General features: G+C 37.5%; 1 protein-coding gene and 1 long non-coding RNA gene across 2 annotated transcripts in view; one reads left to right on the top strand and one right to left on the bottom strand.

Moving 5' to 3' along the window:
- Positions 1-13,200, bottom strand: part of LOC111188312 (NACHT, LRR and PYD domains-containing protein 12-like) — a 1,256,108-nt gene that overhangs the window by 182,990 nt on the left and 1,059,918 nt on the right. The gene's annotated exons all lie outside the window — the stretch shown is intronic.
- Positions 1-13,200, top strand: part of LOC125789922 (uncharacterized) — a 286,929-nt gene that overhangs the window by 133,156 nt on the left and 140,573 nt on the right. The window contains exon 2 of the long non-coding RNA XR_007429940.1: positions 7,454-8,229. This is a non-coding gene — a long non-coding RNA (uncharacterized LOC125789922). The remainder of the gene's footprint in view (positions 1-7,453; positions 8,230-13,200) is intronic.

The raw sequence follows: 13,200 nt of genomic DNA on the forward strand, positions 1-13,200 counted from the left end.
TAACACTGCTGACCTGGAGCTGATGAATCTTCCATGGGTTATAAAATACAGTAACACACATCCTTATAAAGAAACTGTAAAATGAGCTCGTGTGAGAGAGAGGACAGTACCTTAAATAAAATCCTCAAAAATCTTTACTTTCTTTTTTCTCTTTCCTAGAGGCTCCTCAGTTTCACTGTCTGACTGGCCAGTAGTTTAGTCATAATCATGACATTCCTGCTCTACATCTACTATTAAAAATAATAAAATAATAACTGACTGCTCATAACATTACTATACATATACTATTATGATTATATTATTAATATTTACCTGATTCATCTTCTGTTTTACAAGTTGAAAGCTGAACCCGTCTCTTCAGGCTCTGACTTTTTATTTTTTATTAAATGCAGAGACCTGCCCCCTTCTAGACCATCTTACTTCCTTCTTTTCATGGTCAATCCATCGACTGGAGAGAAAACCCTCCATTTTCACACCATTTTCACCCCATACTGCTCTTACAAAAGCCATTATCTAAAAATATAAAACAGAATAAGTCTGAGTCACTCGTGACCTTACCAAACACATGCACTCAAAACATGTTTATAGATGTTTCATTAAAACATTAATACACAATTAGATTCCAACTGAACAGAAAGATTCCTATTATATCAAGATTAACACAAACTTTAACATAAATTTATCTGTTATAATTAAAGCAGTTCCTCAGCGTTGGCTAGCTGCACTCAAACATCACAATCCTACACTTGATCACAGTTGTGGAGTTTTCAGCTGTTCTTACTGTCCAAACTAACTTTTTAAAATTCTTTTTTAATCTATAAAATGTAAAACCTGTAAAAGGAGCTCTGTTCTGATAGAAGTGAGTTTAGGACAGTGCTGGTTAGTCTGGTTATGTGGTTTTTCTCCACATTGCTCGTCACTCCTCTCTCTGCTCTGATAGGTGGCGCTGTTGGGCTCTTTCCTCGCGGCGCACAGACTCTTCTGTTATAGTACTCTGGGTCGGACAGTCAGTTCACCCAAACGCATAAGAAGAAGAACCGAACATGGAGGGGCGTCCTCCAACTTCAGCTTATTACTCCACCCAACTACCAGCACCCTGTCCTCCACAAAGTCCTTATTTACAAAGAGCAAATCACAGCATCACGCAGCAACGCTCAACAACCACTGTCTGATTAACAGACAAGATATAAAGTACACCATCTTTTTTACTGTGTTTTATTACTGTATAAAATTCATTGCTATGGAGGACCAAAACTGCCAAAATTAAAAATAAATTAATAAATAAATAAAAACGTAAGTAAATCACTCAAAACGGTAAAGAATAATTATAATTAATATAAAAATAAATACATATACATAAAAATAAATATAATAATAATTTGTTATTTATGGGTTTCTTTATTAACATTGTTTAATTTTTCTTTTGATTCATTTATTTATTTACATAACCATTTATTTCTGCATTCATTTTTTTTTTGCAATGTATTTATTTCTGCATTCATTTATTTTCCGATTTATCTATTTCTGCATTTATTTATTTTCTAATATATTTATTTCTGCATTCATTTATTTTTTGGTCAGTTTTGGTCCTCCATACATTGCTAGATCCAGGGGAAATACAAAAGTGATCTCCTTTGCATTGATATAATATTTTGCCTCTTTTGCTCATTTTCCACAGAGTTATCTAACGTAATGTAAACTAATGAAGGTTTACTGAGGCATGATGTCACATTTAGCACTAGGACAACATGGTGCTACACTTTTTTTAAAGGGCCCTTTAAAATAATTAATAATTATATTTTTATTCAGCTTCCCTGACACTGTTAAACCTATAAGGAGTTTTTTTTTTTTTTTTTTTTGAATAGGACTCTATTGAATTGTTCTAACTACATGTAGTGTTTCATGTCCAGTTAAAGGGCTAGGGCAGGGGTATTTAATTAGAATTCAGTTTGGTCCAGTTAGAGAAAATGTCATCAGGCTATGGTCCGGACCGTCACCAATGTTAATTTATGTTTTAATTCAGTGTTTTATTCTGTTTACTGAAGAAGCCTATAGTAGTTCTGTCAGTGTTTTATCAACAACTGAAAGACAAAACAAATTACACATACTAGTATATTTCAACAATATTTATTGTTTTAAATAGGCCTGTCACAATAATTACATTATCAACCATCATAAAATAAATGGAAACACCCTCAATAATTTAACATATCGAGTCTAATAATGTGAATCTGTATGTTCACTTTGCTTCAAAATGCTATATTTATTCTATTTGATTTTATTTATATTAGATTTAGGCCAGTCTGTCCTAATAATAATTACATGAATGATAAATCGTACAATATATGGAGAAATGTTTGCTGAACTTGACCAAAATATCAGCGTTTTTTTTTTTTTAAAACAGCAGTTTTATTTTATTTAATATTATTACTGTAACATACTTTATTATGTTGTGGGTAAAACTGATGGGGGGAGTTGACAGGGTTGTTTTGGGAGTAAAGCGAGAGAGCGCCTGCGAGCGAGGGAGTTTTTTTTCTTGCTGAGGAGTTTCTGATCAGGTGGAGTAAGGTGGAATATTTTGCACTCTTGTCTCGGTAAAGCTTACTGCGCTGTAAAGCACGTAAACCATAAAGACAATAAACGTTCCGCCGCTTTAAATGAACACGGTCAGAATTAAATCCTTCTCAGCAGTTTATCGGTCTGGGTCCGGACCCGGACCGCGGTCCACCTATTAGTGACCCCTGGGCTAGGGGAAGTCATTTTAAACAGCATGGCTTCAGAGGACTGATCTTGGATAGTATATGGAGTATTTATGGCTGTAATTTGTTTTATAAAACTAGAGTACATGTGGGGTAAGAAGAAAATTGTGTAAATTAGATTTTTTTACAGAACCATATTCTTTTAAAGAGTTTAAATTCTCAGTCACTAAATACTGTAAATATGGGAACTAACAACCAGAAAACTGAAGATAAATTATTAAGAAATATTCTGTTTTCAATTTGTCTGTATTATTTCACCACTGCCTGTATGATGATGTGGAGCACAGGCAAACTTCTGTAACAAATTTATTATAAAAGAAGACGGCCGAAGCAAATTAACCAAGTATTAGCATGTCTGACTGACATTCTGTCCTTTCCTACCAACATCTTCTAAAAACAGTTTAAGAGTTTGTGTAAAAAAAAGAGCTAAAAATCTAGTTAAATTAACTATCTGTGTAAATTAACTACTTTCTACAACCGTAAAACAATCGTTAGTTATAGTATTTAATTTTACAGTAAAATATGCTACTGACAGTTTCTAAATCAAGCCTCAGACTATTAATACACAGGACTATAAGTTAAATATAGCTAACAAATGTACCTCAATATAGCTAATGGCTAATTTACTCAACGAGCAAAAATCCAAGGTATGAAGAAACTGGAGCGGCAGGAGCTGCGTATTATACACTCTAACCTAGACATTATATAAAGAGCTAAATACACAACATACTGCTAATATTCACTACAGTGTTTTATTCCAGAATATTTATCTGGAGTTTGTAAGAAGTTATTAGTAACGTTAAATATTCTAAACGTGGGGAAAACATAAAAACAGCTCACTTCAGAAACCGTTTGGATAGTTAGCTAACCTACCTAGCTTAGCGTTTATTGGTACATACAGCTGAATTAAGAAACACATTATTACATTTTTACTGGGTTTTATTCAGCCGAGTCAGAACTATTTTAATCTAATTATCGTTAAAGTTAATGACGAGCCCCACCGACCCTCATCTTTACCGTGGAACAGGACTGGTCTAGCACTGGCGTTAGCACGTTAGCTTCTGCTGTAGCATAACACATAGCTAGCTAGCAGGCTAATTATCTTTAATACAGAACAGAAAACATGATAATATTTATATTAAAAGACCCGCTGTACATGTACTGTATTAAACACTGCAAATATCTACTTAAAAATAGTGAAATATTATTCCTCACCTGGACCAGCGTCTGAATGTGGAGCTCTGGGGTCAGTTACCAATTCCAGAACCTTCTAAAGGGGCGGAACCCTTTAGCCCCGCCCCCGCAGCGTTTGATTGACAGGATCACAAATTTCTCATATGCTATTTTATACCGTCTCCAAGTTTAAACCTTTGCTTTATTTGCTTTAATTGTCAAAACTTCAGAAGTGAAAAGTGTTCTAATAAATATTGTATATTAGGGAAGTATTCTATAACAAAAGAAAAATTATACCACATGGGAAATCATATATTGAATTCTTGTTTTAAAAGATATTTTGGAGGAAATCTTGGCCACTCCCTTTATATACATTTTGTATTTATAATAAAATCATAGAAGTACATTTAAAAATCCTGCATAGTATCTACTCATGGAATTATAATATTGCTCAATTTATAGATATATACAGTATATCAGAATCGTTCATTTCATTAATTTAACTCCAAACATCCAGAAAAACTAGAACATATTTTTTTTATGTTTTTATTAAGAATATTTTTTTAGAAAGCTCTAGCTAAATATTTTTTCTAATAAAGTGAATTACAGGGTAGATATAAAATGTAAAAATTAAACACAACAATTGTTGGGTTTGATTAACCTCTATGTATTTATTTACATATTGTACAGGGACAATACAAATAAACACTGTTACACAAAATACAATATATGTAATGTTTACAGGAATTCTAGCTGAAGCTCATTTTCAGCTCCTGTTTCTGACAAAATGAGTTTAAAATGAAATAAAACACATTTTAAGGCTCTGAAAAAGTAAAAAAATGAGTATGGTTTTCACACATTTCTTATTGATTTAAACAACATGATAAAAGTATAAGACAGTGCTGAACTGATCACTGTCGACTGGTTAACCCTCACTGCTCTGCCTGCTATACAGAATATAAAAGTGTACTATACTGTATGTGTAGATTCAGAGCTCTCTAAACCAGATTCCACACCACATTTTAGCACAGCCAATGATTTAGAGCTCGGGGTATTTACCCAAGAGTCTGAAAATGCTGCTCTACCTCTCACTGACTTTCAGTAGGAATTAAGAATCTTCTGCAACCAAAATATCATCTGTGAAAATTTCAGTTTCTGACAGACAAGACTCCCACTTTCCTACTAAACTCCACAATATAGAAATCAACAAGGTTCTATTTCCACTCTGATAAGAAGATTAGAGCTGTTCTGATAATGATCTGTTACTGTTTAGTTCAGCTATTCCAGCTGCTGAACAGCCGGATCTCACTTCAGCTCATATGAACATTTTGGAAGCTTCTAAACTCCACAGAAGTGCTGAATGAAGAGCTGATGAAAAGCCCAGACTGCCCTATCAGTACAGGTCATCATCTGAGAAGCTGGAAAGCAGAAAACAGAACAGAATGATGAGACATGAACACACACTTACTCTCAGCACTCACCTTATTAGCAACAGAAATTTCATAAAATCCTCTAAATCTAAAACTCTCATTCTCTGTCTGACTGAAACTCACTGAGCACAGTTCCACACACAAGGTGATTCAGAACAGCTTCATCAAACAAACTACAGCTTAATCCTATAAAACCACACACTCACATACCAAACACTTCACACTCTACACTGTAGAGATGGAGACTTTGCGTTATTTCTAGTACAACTACTAAATTAACAATGTATTATATGATTAATTATAAATTATATACTGAAGACAATAACCCTCTTTCCTATATGGTAAAATACATATCTGATAAAACTATATTAAAATTATATGGTTTGTTAATTAAGCTAAATGTTTAATTTTGTGCTGCTTCTCTACACAGAGTCACAATAAAGAGTCTTAGAGAGTAATATATTCTCACTGCACTGAGAAAAGGCTGTGAAGTTTATCCTGTGTTTAAAAGTTAAACAGGTTTGATTGAAGTTGATACAATATTTCCAGTGACTGTGAATCACAGTAACACACTCTGTTTCACACAGGTCTGTTTTCACCCTAAACGTCACTAAAATAACGGTCTGATCTGGTTTGTTCTGCAGGTCAATCAAACACCTCCTCCCTTTAAAAAACAGCACCTGACTCTCAGCTACAAACAATGGTAGCTTAGCAACACTGCCCAACCATGAACTCAGTAATAAACCAAACATACTGTTTTTATTTCATCAAATCAAAATCACCATTGATTAATGCATTTTGGGTAGAATTCTACCAGTCCACTGTATATAATATTACCTTAACAAGTTAACCTTAACCCAACTCTAAAACACTGTAGGTGAACAACAATTGTGTGTGTGTGTGTGTGTGTGCGTCTGTGTGTGTGTGTGTGTTTCAGAGACAGTAATTCAGTAACTCACTATAGTGTCTCCAGTTTAAAGTGAGGATCCTTCTGTAGATCAGAGAGCAGCTTCTTTCCTGACTCTCCTGGATTATTGAGTTTCAGATCCAGCTCTCTCAGGTGTGAGGGGTTTGATTTCAGAGCTGAAGCTAAAGCAGCACAGCCTTCTTCTGTAATACTGCAGTTCATCAGCCTGCAGAGAGAAGGAGTGAAAAGTGCAACAGATGAGTGTACAGTTATATTTACACCCCCCCCATACACCCAACCCCCACTAGCTCCTAACAATGTTGTAGGAGCAAGTATAAATAAGCTTAACTATACCTGTGAAAGAATCAGACCTGTAAACGTATATTAACATGTCTTACAGTCATTAACATCATATAGACAAACACAGGGTAAGACAGGCATTAGTATTGGATTTTATATACCCTGCATTCCAACCCTCTGCTATTGACCTGTAGAACTACATTAAACACTGCCAAAGAGAGCAGTGTAAATTCCACCCACAGAGAACACTGATAGTTCTACTGAGCACAAGAAGAGACCTGAATGTGCATCACTCTCTCGATCTGTTGCTAAAAATGTGCATGAGCAGCTCGATATACTGATTTGCAGGATACTGTACATGATTTGTGTCTGTCAGGGAGACACTATCAATATGCAGGAGAATGCTGCGACTCACAGGATCTGTAAAATCTCTGAGTTAAAGATGAATAAATAAATCACTCTGTTACTTTGTGTAGAAGAAAATTCTCTCCTATAGTGTTACAGAAACTACTACAGCTTCACTCCTGAATCCTGCAGTTCATTATTACTCAGGTTCAGTTCTCTCAGAGTTGAGGAGATTTATGCAGTCATATTGTCTTCAATGCTGACAAGAAAATAAAACAATCACGAAAAAAATGTCCACACATTGCAAAAATAATCTAATATTGCAAACAAAGAAGAGAACATAAATGACCTTTTTTCACTTTTCACATTTTTTTTCATTTTTTTGATAAATCTTTTGCAACAATACTTTTTCTTTGCATTTTGTGATTCTTTTTTCTTTTTGCAATACTTTCCCTCCTTTGCGTTCCTCCATTTTTGCAAGTTTATTTTGACCCCTTTTTGATGTGGGGAGAGGAGAGGGGCGTGGCCAAAATGGAAAGGCGGGTTATGGAGGATTAACGTTATCAGCTGGAGCCTCTGTAGCTATATGTAATGCTGGAGGCCGGCCAGTTTATCCGGCCGTCCTGACCGAGCTAACCAGGCTCAACTACAGCTATTTACAGTTCATAAGTTAATGCTAATAATGAATTTTACATACACATAATTATTAAATTATATAATATTGTTGTTGTCAGTTTTTAAATTGAGCAAGAGGCTAAATTTGGCTTCTTTTTCATCAGCATGCTTGCTGCAGTTACATGCGGCCACCTGTAGATGGCGGATTTTAACAGTAAAAAGCCCCATTAATACAACACTGTGCAAACACTCTGAATAAAAAGGAAAAACCCAGAATGACCTCCAAGTTTATTTTAGACTTCAATGTAATGTAGATAAATTAAGATAATAGTGTAACTGCAGAACATAACATAAAAAAATAATTTATTGCTCTCCCTGGGGGGATTAGACTTATATTCAGATACACACAAGTACAAAAAATAGAATAATAGCAAAAAAAAAACAAAACATAGAAAGACATTTTCTTATACCAGAATGTGATATTATATATTTTTTTTTTCGTGAAAAAAAGACCCCAATTTAACTTCATAGAGTTGGAGCTGAGGCCAGATCTTCACATTTAAAACTTACTCTTACACTCAGTAACAATAACACACAAACACACACACACACACACACAGTCTTTTTGAGAGTGGGCAAATTAGGCCTGGACAATAATTAGATATCGGTATTTATCACGATAAGAAATGTTTCAATAACGGTGATATCATTTGTGTCATATCGATATGTATTATTTACAGAATCTGTCACGGACAGGCGTTTCACTGCAGAGCCTCCGTAGCCGGGCTACATCAGTGCGTGATGACGAAATCACAAAGGCATGTAGACAGATAGGCTCGGCTACACTAGGCTATGCTTGGATCCGCTTCGTCCACTCTGCATCTAAAATGTCTAAAATGACTCTAACTGAGCCGTTCCGGTACATACAATATTTTCCTTATTCTGACTGAAGCGATTTTATAGTTTATGATTATTTTGTAGGTTTGATTATTTTACGGTTATCATGTTCCTTTTATGTGCATGAAGGCCTTTTGCATTCTTTATCCTGGTTGAAGCATTTTTATTTTGATCTGTTAAATTTGTTTACAAAAGAATAAAAAGCCTCTGTTATAATTTAAAGTTATTTATATTGGTAATATGTATATAGGTTATAGGTTTGTGTTTGACAGGGATGTCATGATTTTATTTTGCTATATGCAAATAAAAGTGAGCATTGATTTATTTAGAAATGTTTTATTATATGAAGTGTTATATACTATTCTATAGTTTTGTGAGAGGAGGCTTCAAAAACTTACATTAAATTTTCAGACAGTAGCAGGTACAGATTTCCATTGCATTCCATTTATTCCTAGCAGTTTTTCTGAGGCCTTCAAAGTATTTATATCAATATGGAAATTATATTGTATCGACTGAAATTAAGGTATATATCGTGATATAGATTTTGGCCATATCGTCGTTTGTTCCAAGTGGGATTATTATACCATAGTGTGAGGAATACACAGTGCTGTAACCTCCAGAATATAAATAATATCTGTTCCTGTTTACTCCACACACGTGAACAAACAGCAGCACAAACCCACCCTTTACATCATTGGTGTAGGAACCGGGGGGATGGGTGGGACATGTCCCACCCAATATTAGAAACAGGTGGATTTGTCCCCCCAAAATGATATCGTTTCACTCAGTTCAGCTGTGCTATTAATGAGGAGTCAGTGACCGCTGTGTGAATGGGAAATCTCTTAGCGCCAATCACGGAGCCGAGTAAGGAATTAAGTTCCGCCTCTCAGTAGAAACAGCCAATCAGCTTGCTGGTTTTGCGGCGCAGAGGCGAGTCAGTGTGCAGGTGGGAGGGAAGCCCCTCCCCCTCACTGTGAGATTTAGAAGCGGGGGACAGAATCAGCTGATGTGACGCGGTGAGTAACGCAACTTCCGGCCTGCGTACCTGCTTGCTGTTTGTTTAACTCCTCTCTGTTTTAGCTATTTGTTTACGTTTTCTACTACTTATTAACTTTTAACCGTCTTATAACCTTCCTAAACTTATAAAATGCCTCAGGTAGCCATTATTTTTGTGTTATTTATCGATTTTTGCCGTTGTTTTTTGTGTGTTTTGTGCTTACTTCGAGGTAATGGCGTGTGCGGAGGATCGTGCTCTCCTGACACTCAGCGAGGAGCTCGTCCGTCTGGATCAGCAGATCCACCGCCTGCTCGAGAGGCAGTCGGAGCTCCACAGGCAGAGGACGAGGCTGGAGGAATCCCGCGACGCCGCCTTCGCGGCCGTCTCCAACCCGGTGCTGCCGGCGCGGCGGACCCCGGCGGTCGTTTGCTTCACCCCCGCTCCGGGAGGGGCCTGGGAGCGGCAGCGCGGCCGAGGAAAGCGGGTTTCCCCCCTACCTTCTCAGCCGGATTTTGCCTCCGCAAACCGGTTTGAGGTCCTCAGCTCGTCGCCGTCGCCTCCTTCACCTCCCCCAGCCCTGAGGAAAACAGATAAGGGCAGTACCCTCATTGTCGGAGATTCCATTGTTAGGCATTTAAAGGTGTCTAACGCTAAGGGTAATGCTGCAGTGTCGTGTTTTCCAGGAGCTCGGGTCCTGGACGTCGCCCGGCGGCTTCCTACGGTGCTTCGGCATCGCGGGGCCCCGGCACCGTCATCCTGCATGTGGGTACCAACGACACGTCCGCCCGGCGCAGTGAGGTCCTGAAGGAGCACTTTCGCACTCTTCTGGATACCGCTCGCAGACTGACCCGCGCCCGCCTCCTCATCTCTGGTCCGATGCCCACCTACCGCCGTGGGAGCCAGCCGTTCAGCCGCCTCTACGCTCTCCACTGCTGGCTGCGGGACTGGTGCTCTGCTAGTGGAGTTGGCTACGTGGACAACTGGGAGAGTTTTCGGGAACGTCCAGCCCTCTTCCACCGAGACGGGCTTCACCCCAGCCGCCTGGGATCCACCGTCCTCTCTGGTAACATTGAGGCGGTGCTACGCCGGTACTGACTGGTTCTAACCAGTCATACCGGCCAGGTTAGTGGTCTAAGTAATGGGCAGTTTAGTAATATACATTGTTCTAATGAGTTATCTTGCCACTTTCCTGTGCATAAGGCTGTGAGTTTTAATTATGTGCCTTTTTCAGATACAAGTGCATTTTTACCTTGTAGGATTGAGACTGTGTCTGTCCCCCGTGTCGCTCGAAACCGAAAAACTCAGAAAATCTGTTTTAATAATCTTATTAAAATTAAAACAACAGCATCTGTCTCTCAGAGTACCAGCAGCGTCCGTATGAAACTAGGGCTATTAAATATAAGATCGCTAGCACCAAAATCAGTTATTGTTAATGATATTATTAATGATAATCACCTTAATGTCTGTGTGAAACCTGGATTAAACCTGATGAATATATCGCTTTAAATGAGTCTACCCCCCCAGGTTTTAGCTATTTCAGTTACCCACGCAGCTCTGGTCGTGGCGGTGGTGTTGTCACAATCTATGACTCAATGTTAGGTATATCTCAAAACTCACAATTGGATGCTAAGTCGTTTGAAGTTCTTAGTCTTAAAGTAGCAGGCCCGTCTCCTGCTTCCAAAACGCAGCATTCGTTTCTGCTTATAACACTGTATCGTCCTCCTGGACCATACTCAAATTTTATTAGTGAATTTGCTGACTTTCTAGCAGCAGTAATTCTTCTTTCTGATAAGATCATAATTGTTGGAGACTTTAATATCCACTTTGAAAAGGATCAGGATCCACTAAAAATTGCATTTAAATCAGTTTTAGATGCTCTAGGCTTTAAACAAAATGTAATTGGCCCCACTCACCGATGTAGTCATACATTAGACTTAGTTTTGACACTGGGTATTGAGGCTGAGAATATAGTTACTCTTTCTCAACATGACTCAATATCCGATCATTATCTAATTATGTTTGAAATAGTTTTTAATCAAAATATCCTCCTCCCGCCCCGCTATATCAGCAAGCGTAAAATAACAACCGCAATTGCTAATGAATTTGTAAATAAACTCCCCGACTTAACCATCTCCCTTCCGTCCTATGAGCATGATCTCGAGCACAAAACAGAAAATCTACAAACTGTGCTCCGCTCTAACCTTGACCGCGTAGCGCAGACAAAAATAAAACAAATCAGGGATAAAAAGCTAGCACCTTGGTATAATGACCACACACGTACATTAAAACAAACCGCTCGTAACTTTGAACGTAAATGGCGACACACAAAACTAGAATTTTTCCGGCTAGCATGGCAGCATAGTCTCACAGACTACAAAAAAGCCCTAATTAAAACAAAATCCCAGTATATTTCATCGCTTATTGAGAAAAATAGAGACAATCCTAGATTCCTTTTCACTACTGTGGCTAAAGTCACCGGCAGTCAAAAACAAACTAGCTCCGTTATCCCTGTCGACATTAATAGTAATGATTTCATGAAGTTCTTTGATGATAAAATTAATATCATTTAGCAAAAAATTCAATATCACCCCCAAAATTTACTTATAGATATCGATGAATGCTGCTCCAGCTCTGAAGCACACCTAGAGTGTTTCAGCCCGGTTACAGAAAAAGATTTACTTAGTGTAATTAACTCATCAAAATCAACATCATGTATATTAGATCCAGTACCCACACAATTATTGAAACAGGCACTGCCAAAGGTGGGAAAATCATTACTAGAAATAGTAAATTCATCGCTTAGCATGGGCTACGTACCCAATTCTCTTAAATTGGCGGTCATTAAGCCCATTATCAAAAAGCCAAATGTGGACCCCCGCGAGCTTGCTAATTATAGACCAATTTCTAATCTTTCCTTTATAGCCAAAATCCTAGAAAAAATTGTGTTTAACCAGCTGCGCTTGTATCTACAAAGTAATAGTATGCATGAGGTTTTTCAATCTGGATTTAGACAAAACCATAGTACTGAAACAGCTCTACTTAGAGTAACTAATGATTTACTTTCAGCTCTTGATAGGGGCAGTAATGCCATCCTTGTACTGCTAGATCTAAGTGCTGCCTTTGACACCATAGATCACGCTATTCTACTTGATAGGTTAGAAAATCTTATAGGAATTAAAGGATCAGCCCTCACCTGGTTCAGATCTTATCTGAGAGATCGATTCCAGTGTGTTTACTTAAATAACGAATGCTCTTATCAGTCTAGAGTAAAATATGGTGTCCCTCAAGGATCAATACTGGGTCCATTACTCTTTACTCTTTATATGCTACCACTGGGTAAAATTATCCGTAGGCATGGTATTAACTTTCACTGCTATGCTGATGACACGCAACTTTACATATCTGCTAAACCCAACGAGGAGCTCTGTATAAATCAAATAACAGACTCTATTAAAGACATTAAAAATTGGATGAGACACAACTTTCTCTTACTTAATTCTGATAAAACTGAGGTCCTTCTATTAGGTCCTAATATTGATAAAAACATAAATGTTAATACTGTAGACATAGACGGTCACTTAATTATACCTGGTAAAACTGTGAGAAACCTTGGGGTCATCTTTGACCCAATTCTTTCGTTTGATGCTCACATATGTAGCATAGTCAAAATTGCATTCTTCCACTTAAGAAATATAGCTAAAATCCGCAGTATACTCTCTCTGGAAGATGCTGAGAAGCTGGTACATGCATTCATAACCTTCAGGCTGGACTACTGCA

The sequence above is a fragment of the Astyanax mexicanus genome, unplaced genomic scaffold (genome assembly GCF_023375975.1).
Source record: "Astyanax mexicanus isolate ESR-SI-001 unplaced genomic scaffold, AstMex3_surface scaffold_32, whole genome shotgun sequence".
Lineage (NCBI taxonomy): Eukaryota > Metazoa > Chordata > Actinopteri > Characiformes > Acestrorhamphidae > Astyanax > Astyanax mexicanus.